The sequence below is a fragment of the Palaemon carinicauda genome, chromosome 21 (genome assembly GCF_036898095.1).
Source record: "Palaemon carinicauda isolate YSFRI2023 chromosome 21, ASM3689809v2, whole genome shotgun sequence".
NCBI lineage: Eukaryota > Metazoa > Arthropoda > Malacostraca > Decapoda > Palaemonidae > Palaemon > Palaemon carinicauda.
This window is the reverse complement of record NC_090745.1, coordinates 22,091,993-22,116,233: the sequence shown is the minus strand read 5'-3', so window position 1 is coordinate 22,116,233 and position 24,241 is coordinate 22,091,993. Positions and strand designations below refer to the sequence as shown.

Genomic DNA, 24,241 nt, shown 5'->3' with positions numbered 1-24,241 from the left:
AGCTCAAGTTGTTCATATTTTGCCCTTAAACCCTGGCAATTCCATTGCAGAATGGAGGAAAAAACTATGGTTTATTTTTTGGAAGACACCTTAGATGAAGTCTTCCCATTGGCAATATTTGATCTAACAATATTTCCCGGAGGTAACTCTAGAGAGGATCTTGATATAGGGGGTTTTGTGTTTCTCTTTTTCCTTGTGTCCTTTTTATCTAATTGCTGAGGAGGATGGTGGACCTCAACTTGAATTTCTGATTGGTTCAATTTACCTTCTAGTTGTTCAGAAACATCAGCAGACAAGATATCATATTTATTTGAAATCGTGACTTTAATGTTTCTTATGGTAGGAGGCGAGAGAGATGGAGGTCTCTCTCTTTTTCGATTAAAAGGTTGTGATCTGTAAGGTTTTTGTACCTTCCCCACTACAGGTTCACCAGGTAAATTGGTTTCAAGTGCAACCTCCATCAGATCAGGCAAGGACACAGCCTGTGAGAGGTTTGTACTATTGTTTAAAATCGGAGTAGTTGGCTTTTGAATAATTTTCAGATCTTTAAGTATCCGTTTTGATTTTTCTACAATTTCTGGATATAGATTTTCGATGGGACTTTCAACCTCTTTAACTACTCATTTGTTTCTTTATCTTAGAAGTAGAGATATAATTTTCGTGTGTGTGGTTTGGCACGTTTTTCTTCAGAACCATTGAAAAAGGTTGCCCTGGTCTTCTTTGCTTTTCAAGAGCTCTTTTACGAGCCTCTTTAAAAGTAAACCTTTCCATGGTCCTAATGGCCTGAATTTCTTTTTCAAAAATAAACTTTACACAGCTTTTAGATGTAGCTGGGTGTGCTTCCCCACAATGTATGCAATTAGGGTTATCTATGCATACTCCATGACTACTTTTTCCACAGTTGGCACAAACAGCTGGCTTATTGTTTAGTTTTTCTTTACATTTCTGGCTCAAATGGCCATACATTTGGCAATGATAACATCGCAATGGTGAAGGGATATATGATTTTACCTTCAAAGATGGCCAACCAGCTTTTATAATATTTGGTAATCGGCATTGATCAAATGTTATAATCAGAGTAGCAAGAGGGATACGTTGTTCTCCAACTCTCTTTCTCATTCTGACTACTTTAACTACTACTTGATTTTTCAGTTCATCCTCAATTTCTTTTTCCTCTATATCCAACAATTCTGGAGCATATATCACACCTCTACTCTGGTTGAAAGTAGGGTGCGAAACGCATTTTACGCTATGACCATTCAATGTTGTAAGTGTTTTTAACCTTTCACCTTGTATTGGGGACAGTGTCTCTATCAAGAGACTTCCATTTCCCTGGGGTAGAATTTTTGGCTGCCCTCCACATAAAGTAACTATTTCCCTATTAGCTTTAAAAACATTTATACCCTCATTTCTTCCGTTTTCAAATTCCAAGATAAAAAAATTTTCATAATTCACTACTTCATAGTGACCAGGTAATACTTCTACTTTTCTATATCTTTCTGTACTGTCATCATTTTTCACTCTCTCTCTCTTCTTCTCTAGCGTTTTATTATTCACATGACGTGAATAAGGTTCCAACGTTTCAATGTTAGAACCCGAGTTGGAGCTGTCTGTACAGAGGTCCATGTTTGCATTTTCCAGGTCGTCAACAGAGGGGTGGGTTTTTTTGTTATGAGCAAGCCGGGTTATCCACCTCTTATCGGAGGATGTCAGTCCTCCTACCCCATGTGGCCCAACACGAGAAGAGGCTTCAGCGGGGACCAGTCCTCTATTAGAGAGGGGCTGCCTCTCTTAAGGTGGGCGTACACTGGTCAGTGGGGGTAGTTAGCCGCTCCCACCGTCGACTACAAATGCCTGGCGTCACCCATTACCCGCAAATATGGGCGACTTAAAACCGGATCACTGGAGCCCGACTCTTAACAGACTTGGTCTGCACCCAATGGGGTCTGCCAGAGGGTGATGGCATCTAAATTGGCACAGGTTGAGATGGAATGCAGTCCATCCCACACTGTGCCAAATCCAAAGCAGCATCCAAAGTATAATCGAACATGCCAAAGTCGTCAACAATATCAAGCCCTAAAGGAAAAGATGGGAGAAAAAAGAAATAATCAAAAGTAAAAGAGAAAGTGCCGACTGATTTAGTTGGATCGACAGCTGGGCACCGAGGTCCAATGGGAAGTAGTTCCCACTGTTCATTAGAGCCCAGCTGCTAATCCCTAAGCCCCCCATCCTCATCAAGGCTTCAGCATCTGGGGGGTATATTCTGAGAGGAAGGTCTCAATTCCGACAGGGGAAAGGCAAGTAGTAAGTCCGTATGAGTTAGGAAAAGTCTATCGATGAAAGGGTGTCCCTTCTTTCAGTATGAAGGTGAAGGATCAAGGTTGAGTGATCATCTTTACCTATCGAAACTGAATAGGGGATCTTTTCCTCTTGCATATACTTGAGGATTCCGCTACTGCTGGAATTGAGGTATCGAGAGAATAGACACTTTCCCATGACGCCCACCCCACAAGACATGATACTACCTGGTAGACTGATGCTGAGGAACTCCTCAGGTATCTAGACAACCTCTTCACAAAGAGGTATTGGGTAGTCTTCAGGTGTACACTCATAGCAAAGCTATAGCTTGTGGTAGGTGTCGAAGTGGGTTGTCTGATATGTGGAGAGGGATCTCTTGGAGGCTCTATCAGGAGCTGCAAAAGGTTTGGAGACCTTTCTGCATAATGCCATAGCGGAGCTAGTAGAGTCCTTGATACGTTGACCGATGTTCTAGCCTTGTTGAGTGCCCTTCTCTAGATAAAACAGGGACGAGACGTACACGTTATTGTTGTACCCACCGTTGTTGCCAGGGAGCCTTGGGGTCTAGGGCTGGTGAGCAACGATAGCCTGAGGTTCAGGGGCATTGTGAACAGACCCCCTAGTTGGAAGACCTCGTAAAGTTGGGACTTTGTCGGCTACATGGCGATCCAAAGTCCATTCGGTATACCTATCTGAGATGCTGTGCACAGATTGTCGGCGAGCCTGTTCTTCCAGTCTGGAATGAAGCGGGCTGAAAGTGGTACCGAACGGGCTTTGGCCCATCTTAGTGTTTATACTATTAGATGGGAAGATTCTACAAGCCAGATACTATTTGCTTGTCGATGTGAGTCTCTATGTGGTGTGCAGTGTGTCGTCCATCACATCACTGAGTGGTCTGTTAGGAACCGATGAGGCTGTTGAAGGACCGGAAAGTTGGCCTTCATCTCTTAAGAGATCTAAGTGAAAGTACCTTCAGGTTCTGTCCAGAGGGCTGAGGTCGTGTGGTGCAGCACTATGGTCCATCCTTTCTTCTTTTTCCGACTCCAGTCTCCTGGAATGGAAGTCGTTCTCGTTTCGATTGGTGTTTAGAATCATTCCCAGATACACCAATCTCCTGGGAGGGAAGTAGGGAAGATTCCGTAGGTTTACCCTGATCACTGAATCTTGGTAAAAAGACTTCAGAAATTCCAGTGTTAATGCAAGGTTGCCACTGAGTCTGCTGAGGTCAGTCAGTCGTCCCGAGAGAGCGGAGACGGGAGCCGATCCTGTGAGACCAGGATGGGTGTAATGGAAAGACCGAAGCACAGTGCCTTGAACTGGTGTTTCTTGTTTGTCTAGACTGAATTTCCCAACCTTCCTAGATGGATGGTTTGGACCTGGGAGTAAGTGTCCTTAAGGTCCAGTGTGCAAAAGAAGACCTGAGGTCTTAACCCTCGATCGAACTCCAACACAGAGTAGGCATCGACCCAAAGGGACAGCTCCTTGGTGATCCTTTTGTATGGAAGATTGTTGACGCTGGAGTCTTGACTCGTGTCGTAAAGGAACAGGAGCGATATCCAGTGTAAGGATTCTTCTCTGAGAGAAAATTTCTTTAGAAGGAAGGCCACACTTAGCCTTACCAAGCGCCCTGATGAGATTGATGCTATTCCTTAGAATAGAATTAATCTGGCGAATGTTAATCACTGGTTAACTGTTGGGTATCGTGGATACTGTGCAGTTGGAGAGTGCTCGCAAGTAATTCCCTGTTGGCAAGCCGCTGATGAGGGTTATCGAACGTTTACCGGTCACTTTAGCGTGATGGCAAACGGCTAGTAGCGAGAAGTATGTTGTATAACTTCTGATCTACGAACTACAGGAAGCGGTTGACTAGTAAGTTCGAGTCACGAACTGCTGGCAAATAACAGATGACCATGAATCGGTGGTCTGTGCACCGATGGTGTATTCGAGAACAGCCAGCTGATTATGATCCCCCCTGTTTGGTCAGAGATGAGCAAGCTGAAGATGGGCTGGTCAGAGATCAGCGAGATATGTTCAATGATCGAAGAAGGATGAGCTGCCCATCGGTGATCTAGTGATCACCAAGCTGATAACTGGTTATTGACTAGCAATCGATGATTGGAAATGCTAGCAATTGGAGATCGTTAGTCATTGGAGGGACTAGAGGTCACAGATCAGCATTGAGCTAGCAATTGGCGATCTGGTGATCGGCAACCTAGCGATCAGTAAACTGTGAACTAGCCATCAGCAAACAGTGATTTAGAGATCAGTCTGTTGATGCTTTCCTGTTTGCTACCGCTGGTCTGTCAAGGAAAAAGAAACTTTAGAAGAGACAGGGACCAAGGATTCCCCGATTTGATTCCCTTGTAGGATGGAATCTTCGGGATCTTGAATCCTCTGCGGAGCCTTATTCCTCTTTTCCCAGTGGCAATATTTATGTGCTTGTGAGGAGGAATGGGGCAATGGTGACCTGTCCAAAAAGTTTTACTCCTTTTTACTAACAATTGCGCGAGTGTGTAGGTGAGTATGGAGCGATGGCACACAGGATGGTGCAGGTGCTTAATATCTGCCTGGAGAGCAGGCAAGCGCTGGTTCTTAGACAAGAGCTGGTGCATTGGATCTGCGAGCCTTGACTCTTTGGTAAGAGCTGGCGTATGAATCCAAGGACCGTAACAGCAGAGGAGGGCGCAGGCAAGTGAGGAAGATTGCTGGCACTGTGTAGTTTGTGCATTCTCCCTAGAATGCACCGAAGCATGTGACTGGTTGCGCAAAAGTGGGAGCATTGGCGCGTGCGTGTGCACGCCCGCGCGTAAGGCACTCGGTGCGCTTGCACGGTAGACTATTGGCGCACGTGCAGGATACCATCAGCGCCCGCGCGCAGAAGAAAGTCAGCACGCGCAACACTGTTGGTGTGCGTGCGGGAGACCCCAGGTGCTCGCGCAGGGGAGAAAGTCGGCCGTACGCGCGGAACTGTTGCCGCACGCGCGTGCCAGACTATGAAGCGCGCGCAAGAGCATTGATGCTTACGCGTGTGGAAAACCATTGACGCGCGCGCGGGAGACCATCGGCACCCGAGCGCGGAAGATCGCCGGCGCGTACAAGACTGTTGTCACGCGCACGCATACAGGATCATTGGCGCGCGTGCGGAAGACTATCGGCACGCGTAAGCACGAAAGACCATCAGCACACGTGCATGGAAGACTATCGGCGCACACGCGCGCAGAAGACTATTGGCGCGCGTGCGCAGGTGACTATCGGTACCTGCACGCAGGAAAGATCGTTGATGCTTGCGCGCGTAAGAAGATAGCCGGCGCTTGCGCGCCTATGAAGATCGTCGGCGCTTGTGCGCGTAAGAAGATCGACGAGCGCGCGCGGGAAACCATCGGTACCCGCATGCGGAAGATCGTTGGCGCTAGCGCGCGTAAGAAGATTGACGGCGCTAGCGCACGTAAGAAGATTGTCGGCGCTAGCGCACGTAAGAAGATTGTCGGCGCTAGCGCACGTAAGAAGATTGTCGGCGCTTGCGCGCGCAAAAAGATTGTCAGAACTTGTGCGCGTAAGAGAATCGGTGAGTGCGCGTCGGCGCTTGCGAGCGTAAGAAGATCGGCGAGCGCGCGCACGCTTCACGCGTTAGTAGGTTGGAGGGTTAGCTAGCAGGACGATCAGGAACTGGGATGTGCCCTTTAAAAAAGGGTGGGCATCCCCCGATGAGGAACGTAAGCAGGTCTGCTTTAGAGTCCAGGACCGAAGTCCTTCGTTGCAGCGCAAGGTTGCGCTGGTAGATCGGTAGGTCAGCTGGCAGGACGATCAGGAACTGGGATGTGCCCTTTGAAAGGGCCAGCATCCACCGATGAGACCGTAAAAGGTCCGTGTTAGAGTCCAGGACCGAAGTCCAAAGGACTACGTTGCAGCACAAGGTTGCGCTGGTAGATCGGTAGGTCACTGGAAGGTCTGCTTGATCCTCCGAGGAGGTGTCTCTGTGAGAGGCCTCTCCCGCGAACGAGAGAGGTGACTACTTCGTAGAAGAGACTTGAAGACACTCGTGATGATGCCCCTTAGGGCCGTTGGATCAGCAAGCTGACCTTATCAGTAGCGATCCTACGAAGAGGAGTCTCTATGAGTGGCCTCTCTCGCGAACGAGAGAGGTGACACTTCGTAGAAGAGACCTGAAGACACTCGTGATGACGCCCCTTAGGGCCGGTGGATCAGCAAGCTGGCCTTAGCAGTAGCGATCCTCTGAAGAGGAGTCTCATGAGTGGCCTCTCTCGCGAACGAGAGAGGTGAACACTTCGTAAACGAGACTTACCAAGACTGTGCTCCACCCCTGAAGGAAGAGAAACTCAGCAAGGGGGGAGAGAAGTCTGGCCGAAGGGCAGCAACAGTAGTCGAAGGCGATGAATTTATTAAGGTATGGGAAGTTCTCCCTCTGAAGGAAGAAAACAACCTCACAGCTGGGGAGGAAACCTCCCTCGGAAGGGAAGTTGTCCAACCCCTGGAGGCGAACCTCCTTTAGCATTTTAAGATGATCTGAAGTGCTGGCATGTTGTCACGGGAGTACTTCTAGAAGAAGGGATGACGCCCATGATGACGTCGTCTGGGGGACGGCACTGACAGCAGATTCCCCAGGCATGAACAGGACAGCTCTGCTTCGTTGGCACTCTTTAGTCGAACGAAGAAAAACTGCATAGTTAACTGGGAAAATAAAATTGAATAATTATTTAACAGAAATTCCCTAGGGAGGAACTCCGAAGATGAACCCCAAGGGAATAACATAAAACAAGAATTAAGTATGCGCCCTTCCTTTCCCAGATGACATCCACGGGAGAAGGGGGGAGCGGAGTAACTGTAATAAAAATTATATTTTCAATTTAAAATAAATTTTTGAATATACTTACCCGGTGGATATACTGTATATGTAGCTAACGTCTCTGACGTTCCGACAGATTCAAAACTCGCAAGCGATCACCATGTTAGGCTGCTGGGTGTACACTAGCGCCACCACTCGGCAGGATACTAAACATATTCCGATAAGCTCCAGTTTTTCTCAGCCCGTAGGGTCTCTAGAGTGGCGGAAGGGAGGGAATTTTATTATATATATCCACCGGGTAAATATATTCAAAAATTTATTTTAAATTGAAAATATAATCTTTAAATATTTAATTTAGCCGGTGGATATATATGTAGCTGATTCACACCCTTGGTGGAGGGTAGACACCAGTATTAAACATTGTAGGAATATAAGCTCAAGAGTTTTGACAAATAAAAACAAAATTAAGTATTAGTACCTGATAAGGAAGTTGACTTTTATGATACTCTGCCTCATTAGTCCTCCATCCTTATGAAGCCCAGCAATCCACTCAGGGGGCTAAAAGACCTCTAGGTGCTGTTATATACGGGGTGAACACCCCTATAACAGGACCTCAACAATACCCTTTATCTGGGCGCTCTCAAGAAACAAGTTTGACCACCCGCCAAATCAAAAGATTGCGGAAGACTATCTCAGTCTCCAATTACAACCCAAAAATTAAAAGTTTCAAGAGAAGACTAAAGGATATTGGGATTAAGGGAATGTAGTGGTAAAACCTTCACCCACTACTGCACTCACTGCTACGAATGGTCCCAACGTGTAGCAGTCCTCATAAAGAGTCTGGACATTCGTTAAAATATGTGAAGCGAACACAGATTTACTCCTCCAAAAGGTTGCGTCCATAACACTTCTAAGGGATCTATTTTGTTAAAAAGCTACTGATGTCGCCACTGCTCTGACTTCATGAGTTTTAACTTTAAGTAACTCCAGGTCATTCTCACTCAAGTGAGTGTGGGCTTCTCTAATTAAAAGTCTAACAAAATATGACAAGGCATTTTTCAACATTGGTAAGGAGGGCTTTTTTACCAAACACCATAAGGCCTCTGAATTACCTCGTAATGTTTTGGTTCTATTCAGATAAAATTTTAGAGGCCTTACAGGGCACAAGACACTTTCAATTTCATTCCCAACAACATCCGATAGGTTGGGAATCTCAAATGATTTAGGCCATGGATGAGATGGTCGCTCATTTTTTGGCCAAGAAACCAAGCTGTAAAGAGCATACTGCTTTATTGGAGCAGAAGCCGATATTTTTGCTGAAGGCATGCACTTCACTGACTCTCTTTGTGGTAGCAAGGCTCGCTAAAAAGAGAGTTTTGAGAGTAAGGTCTTTGAGAGATGCTGAGTTTAGAGGCTCAAATCTTTCAGACAAAAGAAAATTAAGGACCACGTCCAAATTCCAAGCTGGCGTAGAAATTTGACGTTCCTTGGAAGTCTCGAAAGACTTGAGAAGGTCTTGAAGATCCTTATTGTTAGACAAATCCATGTTTCTGTGTCTAAACACTGCAACTAACATGCTTCTGTAGCCTTTAATAGTTGAGGCAGAAAGGATGCGGTTATTTCTGAGATGAAGCAGGAAGTCCGTGATCTGTGCTACAGTGGTATTGGATGAGGAAACAGAGGAGGACTTGCACCAGTCTCTAAATACCTCCCATTTAGATTGGTAGATCCTGATGGTAGAGGATCTCACACAGAGGGACCTGGGGGAACCCAAACAAAAAATAAGGCAATAAGGTAAGGCAATCGCTCTAGCTGCCTCCTTCGAAAACCCTCGAGCTCTAGAGAGTCTTTCGATAGTCTGAAGGCAGCTAGACGAAGTGCGGGGAGGCTTTGATGGAATCTTTTTATGTGAGGCTGACGAAGGAGATCCATTCGCAATGGTAAACTTCTTGGAACGTCCACCAGCCATTGATGTACCTCTGTGAACCATTCCCTTGAGGGCCAGAGGGGAGCAACCAACGTCAACCTGGTCCCTTCGTGAGAGGCGAACTTCTGAAGAACCTTGTGAAGGATCTTGAATGGAGGGAAAAACGCACACACCTCCAGGTGAGACTATCCCAGTAAGAATGCATCGACGTGGACTGCCTTTGGATCTGGAACTGGAGAGCAGTAAGAAGGAAGCCCCTTCGTTATTGAGGTTGCGAACAGTTCTATGGACGGACGTTCCCATATCCGCCATAGTTTCTCGTACACCTCCTGATGAAGAGTCCATTCCGTGGGAATGACTTGGCTTCTCCTGCTTAGGCAATTGCCAACACGTTCCTTACTCCCTGAATAAACCCTGTAAGTAGGGTGATGTTTCTTTCCTTCGTTCAAACTAGGAGATCATTGCATTTAAGTAAGGGGACTGTGAGAGGGTCCAGCCTTGCTTAGCGATGCAGTCTAACGCTGTGGTGTTGTTTGCGTTCACCTGCACCACTTTGTTTCGAATCAGTCATTGAAACTTTGCAGGGCCAAAAGAACTGCTAGAATCTCCATTTGGTTGATATGAAACTTTACGTGGTCTTTGGTCCAAAGGCCCGAGCGCTCTAGAGTGTCTAGTGTTGTTCCCCACCCTGCGTCCGAAGCGTCTGAGAACAACACATAGTCTGTGTTCTTGTGGGCAAAGAGAAACCTTCCTGAAGTCTGAGATTGACATGCCACCATTTCAGGCAAGTCATGATCGTTTCTGGAAGTGGAATGGACAGTTCTTCTAAGCTCTTCTTCCTGTCCCAATGGTGGTTGGGGTAAAAATGGAGAGGGCGAAGATTGAGTCTTCCTAGGGAGACAAACTGTTCCAGAGACGAGAGTGTTCCCAGTGGACTCATCCACATCCTTACAGAGTAACTGCTCCTTTTTGATAAAGATGCATCTTTAAGAAAGCTTTCTCGAGTGTGATGGTGATGGAAAAGCCCGAAAAACTACACTCCGTATCTCTATCCTCAAATAGAGAATAGTTTGAGATGGGGTCAGTTGAGACTTCTCCTAGTTACTAGGAGACCTAAGTCCTCCACTAGGGTCAAGTTCCATCTGAGGTCCTTCAGACAGTGAATGAAGTATGAGGTCCTTCAGACAGTGAATGAAGTATGACGCCCTGAGTAGCCAGTCATCTAAGTAAAAGGAGGCTCTGATACCTGTTGAGTGCAGGAAGCTCGCCACGTTCCGCATGAGCATCGTGAACACAAGAGGAGCAGAGCTGAGACCGAAGCAAAGAACTCGAAATTGGAACACTTCCTTCCCATACACGATCCTTAGATATAGTTGGAAGGTCGGATGGATAGGGATATGGAAGTAAGCGTCCTGGAATTGAGTGAGGAATCCAATCGCTTTCCATTACTGCTGCAAGCACAGACTTGGAAGCTTCCAAAGAGAACTTTGTTTTCAGAATAAACACATTGAGCGCACTCACGTCCAGCGCTGGTCTCCAACCTCCTGAGTTCTTTGGAACTAGGAAGAGGAGGTTGTAAAAGCTTAGAGACTGAAGGTTTAGAAAATTTCACCACGATTCCCTTCTCTAACAAGAGAGACCCTTGTAGGTGCAAAGCTTGTCTCCTTGCTTCCTCTCGTTATCGGGAGAGAGAGATCTATCGGCTTTTGGACAAGAGGAGGTTTCATTACAAAAGGTACAATGTACCCTTCCTATATTAAAAGGAGAGACCATTAGTATGCTCCTGTTCCTTCCTAAGCCTGCCAAAAGATCTTCAAACCAGTTGGAAGGAAGGCAAAGATTGACTTAGTAAGACTTCTTATAGTCTTCAACCATTCTCTTAGCAAACGTAAAAACTCTCTTAGAATACCGAGAGAGCATGAATCAGTAAAAGAGGGAGCTGAAGCAGCCAACCCTGAAAAAATTCTGAAGGAGGCTAGCGTGGAGCAGCAGGAACAAAAAGCGAAGGAAAAAACTTCCTTAAAAACAGTCATGATCTTATTAAGATATAAAGACTGTTAGGCAGATCTATGTTCCTCTACTTCAGACAAGATACCCAAAGGTACAGCTGGAAAGGAGATATATCCTCTTCCTCCTCAGAATAAACTTCTTCCGGAAATCTAAGTCTCTAATTGGTTGAGAGCCATTAAGAAGTCACGATGGAAAAGCTTGACAACTATCATCAACTTACTTTTGAGAAACATATAAGGTCTGTGTCTTCTTCAATTGCACAAAAAATAGGCTTATTGAGAAAGTCTTTCAAGATTTTCGGTGATCAATCTATTCTGAAGAAGTGTTTTAATTCTTTCGTTTTACCTTGTTTTGAGTATTGTTCTCCTGTCTGGTCTTCAGCTGCTGATTCTCATCTTAATTTGTTGGACAGAAACTTACGGTCTATTAAATTTCTTATTCCTGATCTAGATATTAATCTCTGGCACCGTCGTTAAATTAGTTCATTATGCATGTTGCATAAGATTTTTCATAACTCTGACCATCCTTTACCTTCGGATCTCCCTGGACAATTCTATCCTGTTCGTAATACTAGGCAGGCAGTTAATTCTAATAGCCAGGCCTTCTCCATCATGAGGCTCAATACTACGCAGTACTCTAGAAGTTTTATTCCAGCAATTACCAAGTTGTGGAATGATCTTCCTAATTGGGTGGTTGAATCAGTAGAACTTCAAAAGTTCAAAGTTGGAGCAAATGCTTCTTTGTTGACCAGGCGGACATGAGTCTTTTTAAAGTTTATTTATGACATATTTGTTTTTGATGTTGTTAATAGTTTATATATGACATGTCTGTTTTGACGTTGTTACTTATTTTAGAATGATTTATTGTTAATTTGTTCTCTTCATTTATTTATTTCCTTATTTCCTTTCCTCATTGGGCTATTTTTCCCTGTTGGAGCCCCTGGGCTTATAGCATCTTGCTTTTCCAACTAGGGTTGTAGCTTGGATAGTAATAATAATAATAATAATAATAACAGGTAGAGGTATGACGACATCACGTCGGGACTGTATCGACTGACATCAACGTCACGTCGTGACTGCATCGACTTTGTGACTGCAGAGACTGCAGGTCGAAGTCACTTAGTGACTGCAGTGTCTGAACTCCAACGTCACGTCATGACTGCAGTGACTGCAGAGTCTGACGTCCGTCACGTCGTGACTGCAGTGACTGCAGAGTCTGACGTCCGTCACATCGTGACTGCAGTGTCTGACGTCCAATGTCACGTCGTGACTGCCGTGACAGCAGGTCGACGTCACGTCGTGACTGCATTGACTGTAGCTCGACGCTACTGCTTGACTGTAAAGCCTGACGCTCGACTATGACTGCATTAACGTCGATAGTTTTGACTGCATGTTCTGCAGTATATTAAAATTAGGATCGTGCACACGAGGATCAGAACGTGACTAGGCAACGTTCGATCAAAAACGTCAGTAAGGATAACATGAGCAGCACTCACGTTACGACTGGAATCTCCAGACAAAATAAAAGAACCGAGACCCAGTACCGGGGTCTCCGGGGCAACAAAGCCAGACGTTATAAAGGAACGTTTGGCAGGTGAGCCTTTCTCCGTTGAAAGTAGACGTTCTGGACTGCTCCAATGACTGCAACCAGGACATACATTTTGTTCTGAAGGAACCAATTTCCTCTTGAGATGTCATGAAACCTGACGCCAGGATTTTAAAATGACGTTAATGTCTTCGGAGGGTGAGGAGAACTTAGTCTCACCTCTCTCAAGCTAAGGGCAAATGTTACGAGAAACGTCAACTGCAACTCGTGAGGGAACGTCTGTTCGTTGTATAAAACCTATTGTTCCCTTTGGTCTCTTTGACATTCCTTCTTCCAGGGGCTGGGGAGCTTGAAAGAGGTCTAGGTCTGGGTGAACGACAAGTACGTACAGACGAACCCTCCGCAACACTGAACATATTTTTCACACTTTTTTCACTGACACTCGCATTTTTTAATAATTTCACATTAGACAAGAATAAAGCTGATTTCTATCTGTAGCAAGCAATTCTCCCTTAAATCAAAAGGTTAGAATTGCGAAATATGTCGTATAATGTAAGCTCATTAGTACATACTGTATCACACATGCAAAAATTAATAAACATATACTGTACATATATATAAGAAAAGTGAAATATATAAAGTTAAAAATGAACAATGACTTGGGAGGAGACTAAAAAACTAGATCGCTAAGGACTACGCTTTCTCCCTTTCTCTCACCGTACAGTGACTTGGGATGAGAACAAAAAACTAGAACGCGAAGAACTACGTTTTATCTCTCTCTCTCTCTCCCCGTACAGAGACTTGGGACGAGAGTAATTATCTGAATCGAGAAGAACAACGTTTCTCACTCCCAAACTCCCTGTATAGAGACTTGGGACGAGAAAAAAGATTTGGATCGTTCTCTCTCTCTCTATCTCTCTCTCTCTCTCTCTCTTGTCACGAGAGAATTGGCTCACTCACTCTTCGTCAGTAAAAGGTTATTTGACTAAAGAAAAATACTAAAAGGAATAAGAAATTGCAAAATAACATGTTCCTTTTAAATAGTATTTAAAAAACTTCAGTTTGTAAGAAGAATGAACTAACGTCAAAATCGATTAACTCTCTCTGCAAACTGAAACTGTGATTCTCTTTCTCTATCGTAACGATAGAATGCAAACTGCGTAGCATAAATAAACTTAACGCTAGTTCATCTTTGAAAATAGAACGAAGACTACTCAAAGAATAAATTTTAAAAGACAAAAAATCACTTAAAATATTTTCTAAAAATATTCATCCCATCGATCTATAAAAGAATAAAATTTATCTCGGTATTAAGTACAATTGGAGAGAGAATCAAAGAGGCCTAATAAAGGTGGGCGAGATATAAAAATATAGAGGTAAATCTACAAAAATCAACAAGAATTTATAAAGAGATAAAATAAATACTAAAAACTAAAAGCCTTTCACACACTTCCTATAAACTGAGGGAAGGGTTGGCCATATTGTCTCTCTCTCTACCGTGGAAAATCCAGAGAGAGATAAAAAAAGTAAGGGTAAAAATTTTTCTCTCCTTTCAAAAAGAGTTTCTCTTGAAGATCTTATTGTTTGAGAATAACTAACACGGCGAAAGCCCAAAGCATAAAGAAGTACTTCACCAATAGTTGAAAAACTTGAGGTTAAGCGCAAGCAAGAAATCAATGTTTATTGTTAGAGCGACAGAGAAGAACTGGAGCTTAGCGGTATATGTTTATCCTGCCGAGTGGTGGCGCTAGAGTACACCCAGCAGCCTAACACGGTGATTGCTCGCGAATTATGAATCTGTCGGAACGTCAGAGACGTTAGCTACAAATATATCCACCGGCTATGTTAAATATTTAAAACCAGAATTATAATTATCTAAATCATCTAAGAATATTCACTAATAGTGAGAACCACTGACCCCCCGAAGGGAAGTGTTCCCCACGGAGAAAGCTGAAAAGTTAAAATACAATTAGATTTCACTAAAAATAATTGAGACAAACAAACGGAATAGCAACCTAACCCGGACACGGGAAAGGAGCTTCCGTAATAGTACGTTGTTGTAGTAAAGGTGAACGACCTCGAGTAGAGAGAGACCGTAGTCAATCTTTAAAGGCCACACTCCCTTCGCTCAGAATCCAAGTTTCCCATAGGAAAAGAGGAAAAGGCGAAGATAATAGTTGAATGAAGAGGGTCCACGCGATGACGATTCCCCTGCGGCGGCCGAGTTAACGGATATATGCCGACGGGAAGACCGATGGACCAGAGAAGGAGAGGCCATTCCCCACGAAGTGGAACTGTGCTGGCCTTGCTACTACGCAAGTGTCGTTGTCATATTTCACACACACAGCACAAGCACTAAAAAGAAAACTTACTACATTTCTATACACATATATATATACATAAACATTAAGAATGTTTATATATATATTTACAAGTATAAGAAAAAGTAAGTGAAAAATGTTATTTTCATTAGTAAAATAAATTTTTGAATATACTTACCCGGTGATCATATAGCTGTCAGCTCTGCTGCCCGACAGAAAAACCTAAGGACAAAATACGCCAGCGATCGCTATACAGGTGGGGGTGTACATCAACAGCGCCATCTGTCGAACAGGTACTCAAGTACTCCATGTCAACACAGAACCAATTTTCTCCTCTGCCCACTGGGTCTCTATTGGGGAGGAAGGGAGGGTCCTTTAATTTATGATCACCGGGTAAGTATATTAAAAAATTTATTTTACTAATGAAAATAACATTTTTCAATATTAAACTTAGCCGGTGATCATATAGCTGATTCACACCCAGGGGGGTGGGTAGAGACCAGCATTATGTGTTACATTAAGAGCTAAGTATTTTGTATTCCATTTTAGCAGTTATTCAAAATAACAAACATAAAATCAATAAGTACCTGGTAAGGAAGTCGACTTGAACAATTACTCTGCCTTTTTAAGTACGTCTTCCTTACTGAGCCTCGCGATCCTCATAGGATGCTGAGCGACTCCTAGGAGCTGAAGTATGAAGGGTTGCAACCCATACTAAAGGACCTCATCAAAACCTCTAATCTAGGCGCTTCTCAAGAAATGACTTTGACCACCCGCCAAATCAAGTAGGATGCGAAAGGCTTCTTAGCCTTCCGGACAACCCAAAAACAAAAATAAAACATTTCAAGAGAAAGATTAAAAAGGTTATGGAATTAGGGAATTGTAGTGGTTGAGCCCTCACCCACTACTGCACTCGTTGCTACGAATGGTCCCAGAGTGTAGCAGTTCTCGTAAAGAGACTGGACATTCTTAAGATAAAAAGACGCGAACACTGATTTGCTTTTCCAATAGGTTGCGTCGATTATACTTCGCAGAGATCTATTTTGTTTAAAGGCCACTGAAGTTGCGACAGCTCTAACTTCGTGTGTCCTTACCTTCAGCAAAGCTTGGTCTTCCTCATTCAGATGGGAATGAGCCTCTCGTAATAACAGTCTGATAAAATAGGATAAAGCATTCTTTGACATAGGCAAAGATGGATTCTCAACTGAACACCATAAAGCTTCAGACGGGCCTCGTAAAGGTTTTTAAATAGAACTCAAGAGCTCTTACAGGACATAAGACTCTTTCTAGTTCATTTCCAACCATGCGATAAGTTTGGAAAATCGAACGATATTGGTCAAGGCCGAGAAGGCAGCTCGTGTTTGGCTAGAAAACCAAGTTGTAGAACATGTAGCCGTTTCGGATGAGAATCCGATGTTCTTGCTGAAGGCATGAATCTCACTGACTCTTTTAGCTGTGGCTAAGCATATCAGGAAAAGTCTTTAAGGTGAGATCTTTCAGGGAGGCTGATTGTTGCGGTTCGAACCTGTCTGACAAAAGGAATCTTAGTACCACGTCTAAATTCCAACCAGGTGTAACCAAACGACGCTCCTTCGTGGTCTCAAAAGACTTAAGGAGGTCCTGTAGATCTTTATTGTTGGAAAGATCTAAGCCTCTGTGACGGAAGACTGATGCCAACATGCTTCTGTAACCCTTGATAGTGGGAGCTGAAAGAGATCGTTCTTTCCTCAGATATAAGAGAAAGTCAGCTATTTGAGTTACAGAGGTACTGGTCGAGGATACGGATACTGACTTGCACCAGTTTCGGAAGATTTCCCACTTCGATTGGTAGACTCTAAGGGTGGATGTTCTCCTTGCTCTAGCAATCGCTCTGGCTGCCTCCTTCGAAAAGTCTCTAGCTCTCGAGAGTCTTTCGATAGTCTGAAGGCAGTCAGACGAAGAGCGTGGAGGCCTTGGTGTACCTTCTTTACACGTGGCTGACGTAGAAGGTCCACCCTTAGGGGAAGAGTTCTGGGAACGTCTACTAGCCATCGAAGTACCTCGGTGAGCCATTCTCTCGCGGGCCAGAGGGAAGCAACTAGCGTCAACCTTGTCCCTTCGTGAGAGGCGAACTTCTGCAGTACCTTGTTGACAATCTTGAACGGAGGGAATGCATATAGATCTAGATGTGACCAATCTAGTAGAAAGGCATCTATATGAACTGCTGCTGGGTCCGGGATTGGTGAGCAAAATATTGGGAGCCTCTTGGTCATCGAGGTTGCGAAGAGATCTATGGTTGGCTGGCCCCAGGTGGCCCAAAGTCTCTTGCATACATCCTTGTGGAGGGTCCATTCTGTAGGAATTATTTGTCCCTTCCGACTGAGACAATCTGCCATGACATTCAAGTTGCCTTGGATGAACCTCGTTACTATTGAAATGTCTAGACCTTTTGACCAGGTGAGGAGGTCCCTTGCGATCTCGTACAATGTCAGAGAGTAGGTCCCTCCTTGCTTGGAGATGTACGCCAAAGCCGTGGTGTTGTCCGAGTTCACCTCCACCACTTTGCCTTGAAGGAGAGACCTGAAGCTTTTCCAGGTCAGACGTACTGCCAGTAGCTCCTTGCAGTTGAAATGCATTGTCCTTTGACTCGAGTTCCATAATCCCGAGCATTCCCTACCGTCTAATGTCGCACCCCAGCCTACGTCCGATGCGTCCGAGAAGAGAACGTGGTTGGTAGTCTGAACAGTCAGGGGAAGACCCTCTCTAAGGTTAATATAGTCCTTTCACCAAGTCAGACAAGACTTTAACTTTCCGGAAACCGGGATCGAGACCGCTTCTAGCGTCTTGTCCTTTTTCCAGTGAAAAGCTAGATGGTATAGAAGAGGACGGAGGTGTAGACTTCCTAGTGACACAAATTGATCCACGGATGACAGTGTCCCTACCAGACTCATCCACAGCCTGACTGGGCAGCGTTCCTTCTTCAGCATCTTCTGGATGGATAGCAGGGCTGGGGGCTGATCGTCTTGTTCAGCAACGTCCTCATCAGAGGGTTCCTCATCCGAAACTGATGAGGAAACGGCAACGGAGTGGGCAACGTCTGACTCGCTGAATCCGGTCGCACTGGTGGATGCGTGACGGAGCCGGACGCAATATCATGGCACTGCTGCACAGTCTGTGAACTGTCAACAACCATGGGTGCGCGAGGAAGTACAGCGTCAACCCGATACTGTCTAGACTGCTGGGTTGTGCAGTCAACACCCTACCGGGTTGCTGAGGTTGACGCACTGCGTCACAACAAGTCACCTCTGCTGGTTGTTGAACGTCTTCCTAGTGACACACTGAACGTCAACAACCACCTCCGAGCATCGCTAAACATCAACGTGCGACTGGCAACCCACACTGGGTCGCATCGGTGGAGGAACCACCTCAACTGGCAGACGCGAGTAGGATACCTCAGCGCAACAGGGCGCACAACCAACCGGTTGGAAGGTTGTTGGCCAGAAGGTTCTTTTCCGCATTTAAGTCCTCTATCAAGGACACAAGCTTGGACTGCATGTCTTGCAGCAAAGCCCATTAAGGGTCTACGGGAGCAGGTGTGGCAACAGACGGGGTTAGCGACTGAGGCGGAACCATTTACCATCCCTGGAAGCCTTGTTATGTGTGACATAATAGTACAGCAAAACTTCAAAGGCTCGACAAAAGCTGAGAAGTTGACCTGTAAACAACTTGGAGCGTCTCCTGGCTAGGCACCAGGACAAGTCTACCAGAATTGAGAAGTCTATTTGGGCAGAGGCATGAACTTCCAAGCCGAGAACTTTTCTCGTGTCCTATCAGACTCTCACTCTATAAGCCAGTTGAAAAGAAGGGAAATCAAAGGCTGTATCCCTAAAACTCCTCCTGGTGTAAAAACCCAGTCGCCTAGCAAACGTAACGCTCTCTAGGAGAGCGAGAGAGCACTAGCTTAACAACAACGGCTTCGAAGTAGCTAGGCCTAGTGTAAGTTCTGACGTTTAGGCGAACGAGGAGCAGCAGTTACAAGATCCAGACGAAGATCCTTAAAAAAAAAAATCATCATGATTTAATTAAAGTCCATAGGAGGCTAAGCAGCTTAAGGCTCCTCTCCAAATGACAGAGTCCTCAAAGGAATATCAGTAGGAGGGAGAACAGCACTTTCTCATCTACAGGAACCTTGTCCGATAAAAGCTAGGTTATCTCAGTGAGTCTCTCACTGGTGCATTAGTAGCAGACCAGAAGGCAACGTCATGTAACTGCTTGACAGTCTGTGAACTGTCAACAACTGAACTGTCAACCACAACAGGTGCGTGAGGACATACAGCACTGGTGCATTAGTAGCAGACCAGAAGGCAACGTCATGTAACTGCTTGATAGACTGTGAACTGTCAACCACAACGGGAGCGTGAGGACATACAGTGTTCACTCGAGACTGCTTTGACTGTCTATACTGAGCAGTCAAAACAACTCTAGAATGCGGAGGTTGACGCACCGCGTCAAAACACGGCAGCTTAACTCCACCCTCCTGTTGTTGTGGTAGCACACGAACGTCAACGGAGGGTTCCGTGCGTCTGTGAACGTCAGCATGCGTCTGGCAGGGTCGACTGCGCATGGGTGGAGGAGCTCTCACAGCTGGAGTGTGGGAGCAGGCAGCCTCAGCGTCTGCTGGGCGCACAACCGTGGTAGGTTGTAGGCTAACGGGTGCAGCGTCAACCTTCTCCGCACGATACTCCTGCATAACAGCAGCTAACTGAGTCTGCATAGACTGCAGCAAAGACCACTTAGGGTCTACAACAGCTGGTGCGGCAACAGACGGAGTTACTGCCTGTTGCGGTACCGCTTTGCCTCTCTAAGGAGGTGAGCAGTCGTCGGAAGACTGCAGCGAGTCCGAACTGACCCAGTGGCTACAACTGGGCCGTTGGACTTGCGCGGAAGGGACCGACTTGCACTTAATAAGCTGCGAGACCTTGGTCCATGGTTTCTTACGAGAAACCTCTTCCGCAGACGAGAAGTAAATGGGCTCTCTCGTCTTTGTGTGGGTGGGGCGATCTTGGGTAGATACGCCCGAAACCACGGAGGGAAACGTCTGTTCGTTGATCAAGGCCTGAGGAACCCATAAGTCGTTCGACATTACTTCTCCCCTGGGCTTGGGAGCTTGCAAGAGGTCCCGGACTAGGTGAACGACAGGCACGAACAGACGAACCCTCGGACGCAACACTGTAACACTTTACGCATATCACTTTATCACTTCGATTTTCTGTTTTGCACTTATTTCACTGAAATCGAAACTTTTACTGATTTCTACCTGAAACACGCAATTCTACCCTTCATTAAAAGGTAGTAATTGCGAAAATAGTCGTATAATGCAGCTCATTAATACTAGCAAAAACAGAAAACATATAAGGATAAAGAATTCAGTGGCTGGGAAAGAGACTAAACACTAGTTCAATTAAACTACGTTTACAATCTCTCACCGCACATAGCCTGGGGACAAGAATAAAACCCTAGAAACGTTTTACCTTCTTCCCCGTACAGCGACTAGGGAGGAGAGTGACACGAGAACAACGTTACCCGCTTGAACGGAACGTTTTTTTCTCCTCTCTCTCCCTCCGTCTCTATCTCTCTCTCTCTTTCTCTCTTGATTTCGCACCTGAGAGAAGAGCCCAAATATATATCGTCAAAAAAAACATGTTATATGGCTAAAGGAAAAAACTGAAAGGTTTTCCAAATAAAAAGTTCCTTTAATTTAGAATTTAAACTATTTAAGTTAAGAAAGAATGAACGAAACGTCAGAATCGATTTACTCTTACTGCAAAGTGAAACCGTGATACACTCTCTCTCTATCGTAACGATAGAGCACATGTTGAACGTCCTGAACGTCAACAACTGCGTAGTCTAAAAAAAAAAACTAAACGTTAGTTCATCTTTGAAAACAGTACGAAGACTATCAAAGAAATTCTTTCATAAAACATTAAATTTAAAAAGTTTTAAATTCTTTAAAGGCTAAAAACGATATAACGGGCTCAACGTTGATTAACTTCGGTTCCAAGTTAAGACCGCCTACTATCAGGAAAGGTCGCAAATAAACAAAACATAAAAAATTTCTTTTTATATGTTTATAATAAATGGAAAGTTAATCTAAGAGGCCTAATAAAGGTGGAGAGATATAAAATATATAGATCTATAACGTGTTAAGCAAAATTACTAAAAACCTAAACACACTTCCGTCTAAGGGAAGGGTCGGCCATTTAAAAGTGAAAGAGAGTCCATACTCTCTTAGTCACCATAATTAAATCTATCCAAAACGAGTTCAAGTTTTGAGATGAAGATAAAACCCCTGCATAGCGAAAGCTCAAAACTAGAATAGTGTACTTCACCAATAGTTGTGAAAACAAATCCAGTTAGTAACAGCGTATTTTAGTAGGTCTTGCCAGTGGCACGACAGAGAGAAAATTGGTTCTGTGTTGACATGGAGTACTTGAGTACCTGCTCGACAGATGGCGCTGTTGATGTACACCCCCACCTGTATAGCGATCGCTGGCGTATTTTGTCCTTAGGTTTTTCTGTCGGGCAGCAGAGCTGACAGCTATATGATCACCGGCTAAGTTTAATATTGAAAACACAAAAATTAATGGCAGTCCAAAATAGGCGAGGAGAGAGAGAGGAAACAACCGTTCTCGCTCCGAGCCAAAAGTAAAGTGAGCTCAAGCACACGTGTGTGTGAGGAAGGGGGGGGGGGGTAGCAAGCTACCCTCCCCTACCCCCGCTAACTAGCAGTGAGGGTAGTAAACCCTCGTTAAATTTTAAAGGCTCGTCATTTCAGCTGTGCCGAAAGTAATACCCCTATTAAATAGTGTGGTTTGTATTTCAGTTACGGAACAACCATTATATCATGCATGAAAGTACTAAAAGTAAAACGCCTAGGCTACTAAGGATTGGTTACCTAAATCGCCGAAACTGATAAATACTATCGGCATAATATAAAGAATTCCCTGTAGGAAGGCTAAATAGCTAAATCTATTAAAGCATTAAGACCAGGGAAAGTCGCTCTGGCTAACTAAATGACTCGTGCATAGCAAGCGACAGCGTCCATGACGCCTCCGGTAGGCAAAAGTTCTTGTTTACGTTAATATCACTTATGATTTAATTCAAAACAACAAGAGCTTACATTTATACAAAGTAAAGATAATACTCAACTTACCAGAGGCAGAAGAGGCTGGAGAAAGCATCATAATGTTGAATAATATCCAAAATAACGAGAGAGCACAAGGGAATCACCGAGCAATAGAGCTACAAGATAAGGAATAAACATGGCGCCGTTGATGACGTCATGTACGGAGTCGGAGCGGGGAGGAGAGGTACCTTAATAACTGCTCCCCTTTCATTTCTTGCCACTTTTCCCTCTCGAAGCGTTAACGCTATTTGGGGTGAAGATAGCTATGTGGCATGTCAAGAATACGTCCTCTGATATTATGCGATACCCCTATAAGAGTAAATTAGGGATATTCACTCCAGGAGTTAGAATTCTGGGTACCTTAAGGTAGAATTCTCTGGGAATATCACTGTAGTTAAATATGCCCTAGGAAGCTACTTTAAAGAAACTTCCATCAGGACAACATGGCCTGAGCCCAAAACACTACTTTTTCCTATAGAAAAAAAGTCCGTTCTCTTCAAAAATGACACTCGTTCCAGTCGGAAATTAATAGTTTCAGAAATATATATGTCTATATCTGCCAATAATGGGGGACCCCCAGTGGGAACTCTGGGTTTTAGGTGGGAAAAACATACTGGGGAAAAGGTATATAATGGTAAAACAAGCCTTATCGTCTCTACACATTACCTTCTTGGATGTATAATAAAGCGTCATAAAAGTAAGTGATTAATTTCTTTAATTTTAATGTATTAGTTTTACAATTTTTTTTAGAGTGTGCAGCTCAACATTACCGCTTGCCAGTACATACGAGCTTGATGTTTAATTTTCCCGCGAGCGAAGAGAGCCAGTGGTGGAACAAGAACCATTATATTTAGTGTTGCTAATGTTAGCGTGCGCAGCTCAACATTACCACTTGCCCGTACATACAAGCTTGATGTTTTTGTTTTCTGGTGAGCGAACAAGAGCCATTATATTTAAACATTTCAACAAAAAATATGTGTTATCCTCTAGTATAAAACGTGATTCAATGGGTTTTCAACTTCATTTCAACCGCAACAACAACAACCAGTTCGGCTACTTGAAGTTAGTTGAACTGGTTGTTCTGTTTGTTTGTGGGTGAAATGAGGGTCAAATTTGGTTAAATCAAGTTATTTGCTACAGGAAATCATATATTTTCTGTTCGAAATGATACCCTGTAATACAGTAAACTTTACCAAAAATAATAAACAATTTCCCAAAAAGAAAATCAATTTGACAAGCAGTAAAATTTACCCGTCCTAACAAATTACATTCATCCCCAAAAACAGCAATCATCCATTTCTTAAAGAAAATTCCTTTCCTTTTCTACAAATTAAACTATAATACATTTCCCAAGCTCAACGTTATGCTTAGTGATGGTCTCAGATAAAGAACCGCCCAACCCCAGTTCCATCAACATTAAATTTATTTGACTGTTTCCCAAAAACCAAGGCCCTAAATCATGCACACAATCCATACAACTATAAAAAAGTGCATAGACAATCATACGTATGAATTAGAGTTTGTTTAATTAAATAATCACCTGTATCACACAGACGACTTGATAGATGGTGAACGTAAATTCTATCAAATTGACACTGGTGTTGTATCGTGGGTGCGGTCAATGCAAATAAATGTGTAGATGTAAATTATTCGAGTAAAATAGCGTATCATAAATTGATTAATAATATGATCTTTTCTATATATCTCGCTTAATATTTTAGAACTTTAGTTAAAACTTTAAATATGATAGTGAGTCGACGAATTTCATGAACAATGCCGTAGATACAGAACCCATTTTATTTGTCGTTCTTTTAGCCAGGCACAAGATTTTTTACTATTTTCAGTAAACGATAAATTATGCACGAATCAAAATAGGTATTTTAAGTTACTTACTTACTTACTTTTACGGGTTTATTTGTCGCCCTCCATCAGACACTAAAGATCTGTTCAGGCGGGTCTTGGTGTGTGAAAAAATAATTTCTTTCCAGTTAATATTTTGCTCTGTATCATCAGTTATTTCGCTAGCATTTGTATTCAGGCTTAATAGTTTTCAGGTCACTATTATAACACTTTCTAAAAAGATAAGTCTTCAGGTTTTTCTTGAAAGCTGCCACATTATTGCTATTCTTGACATCGAGTGGAAGGTCGTTAAAGAGTCTCGGTGCAGCATA

At 43.9% G+C, this 24,241-nt stretch overlaps 1 protein-coding gene across 2 annotated transcripts in view; it reads right to left on the bottom strand.

Moving 5' to 3' along the window:
- The window catches only part of gry (trafficking protein particle complex subunit 11 gry), a 286,176-nt gene extending 262,422 nt beyond the window's left edge, over positions 1 to 23,754 (bottom strand). Inside the window, exon 1 of one of the 2 annotated variants that reach the window (XM_068344871.1) lies at positions 23,611 to 23,754. The gene's annotated coding sequence lies outside the window, so the exon portion shown is untranslated. The remainder of the gene's footprint in view (positions 1 to 23,610) is intronic. The other variant, XM_068344872.1, reaches the window with a different exon arrangement.
- Between the last annotated feature and the right edge of the window lie 487 nt (positions 23,755 to 24,241).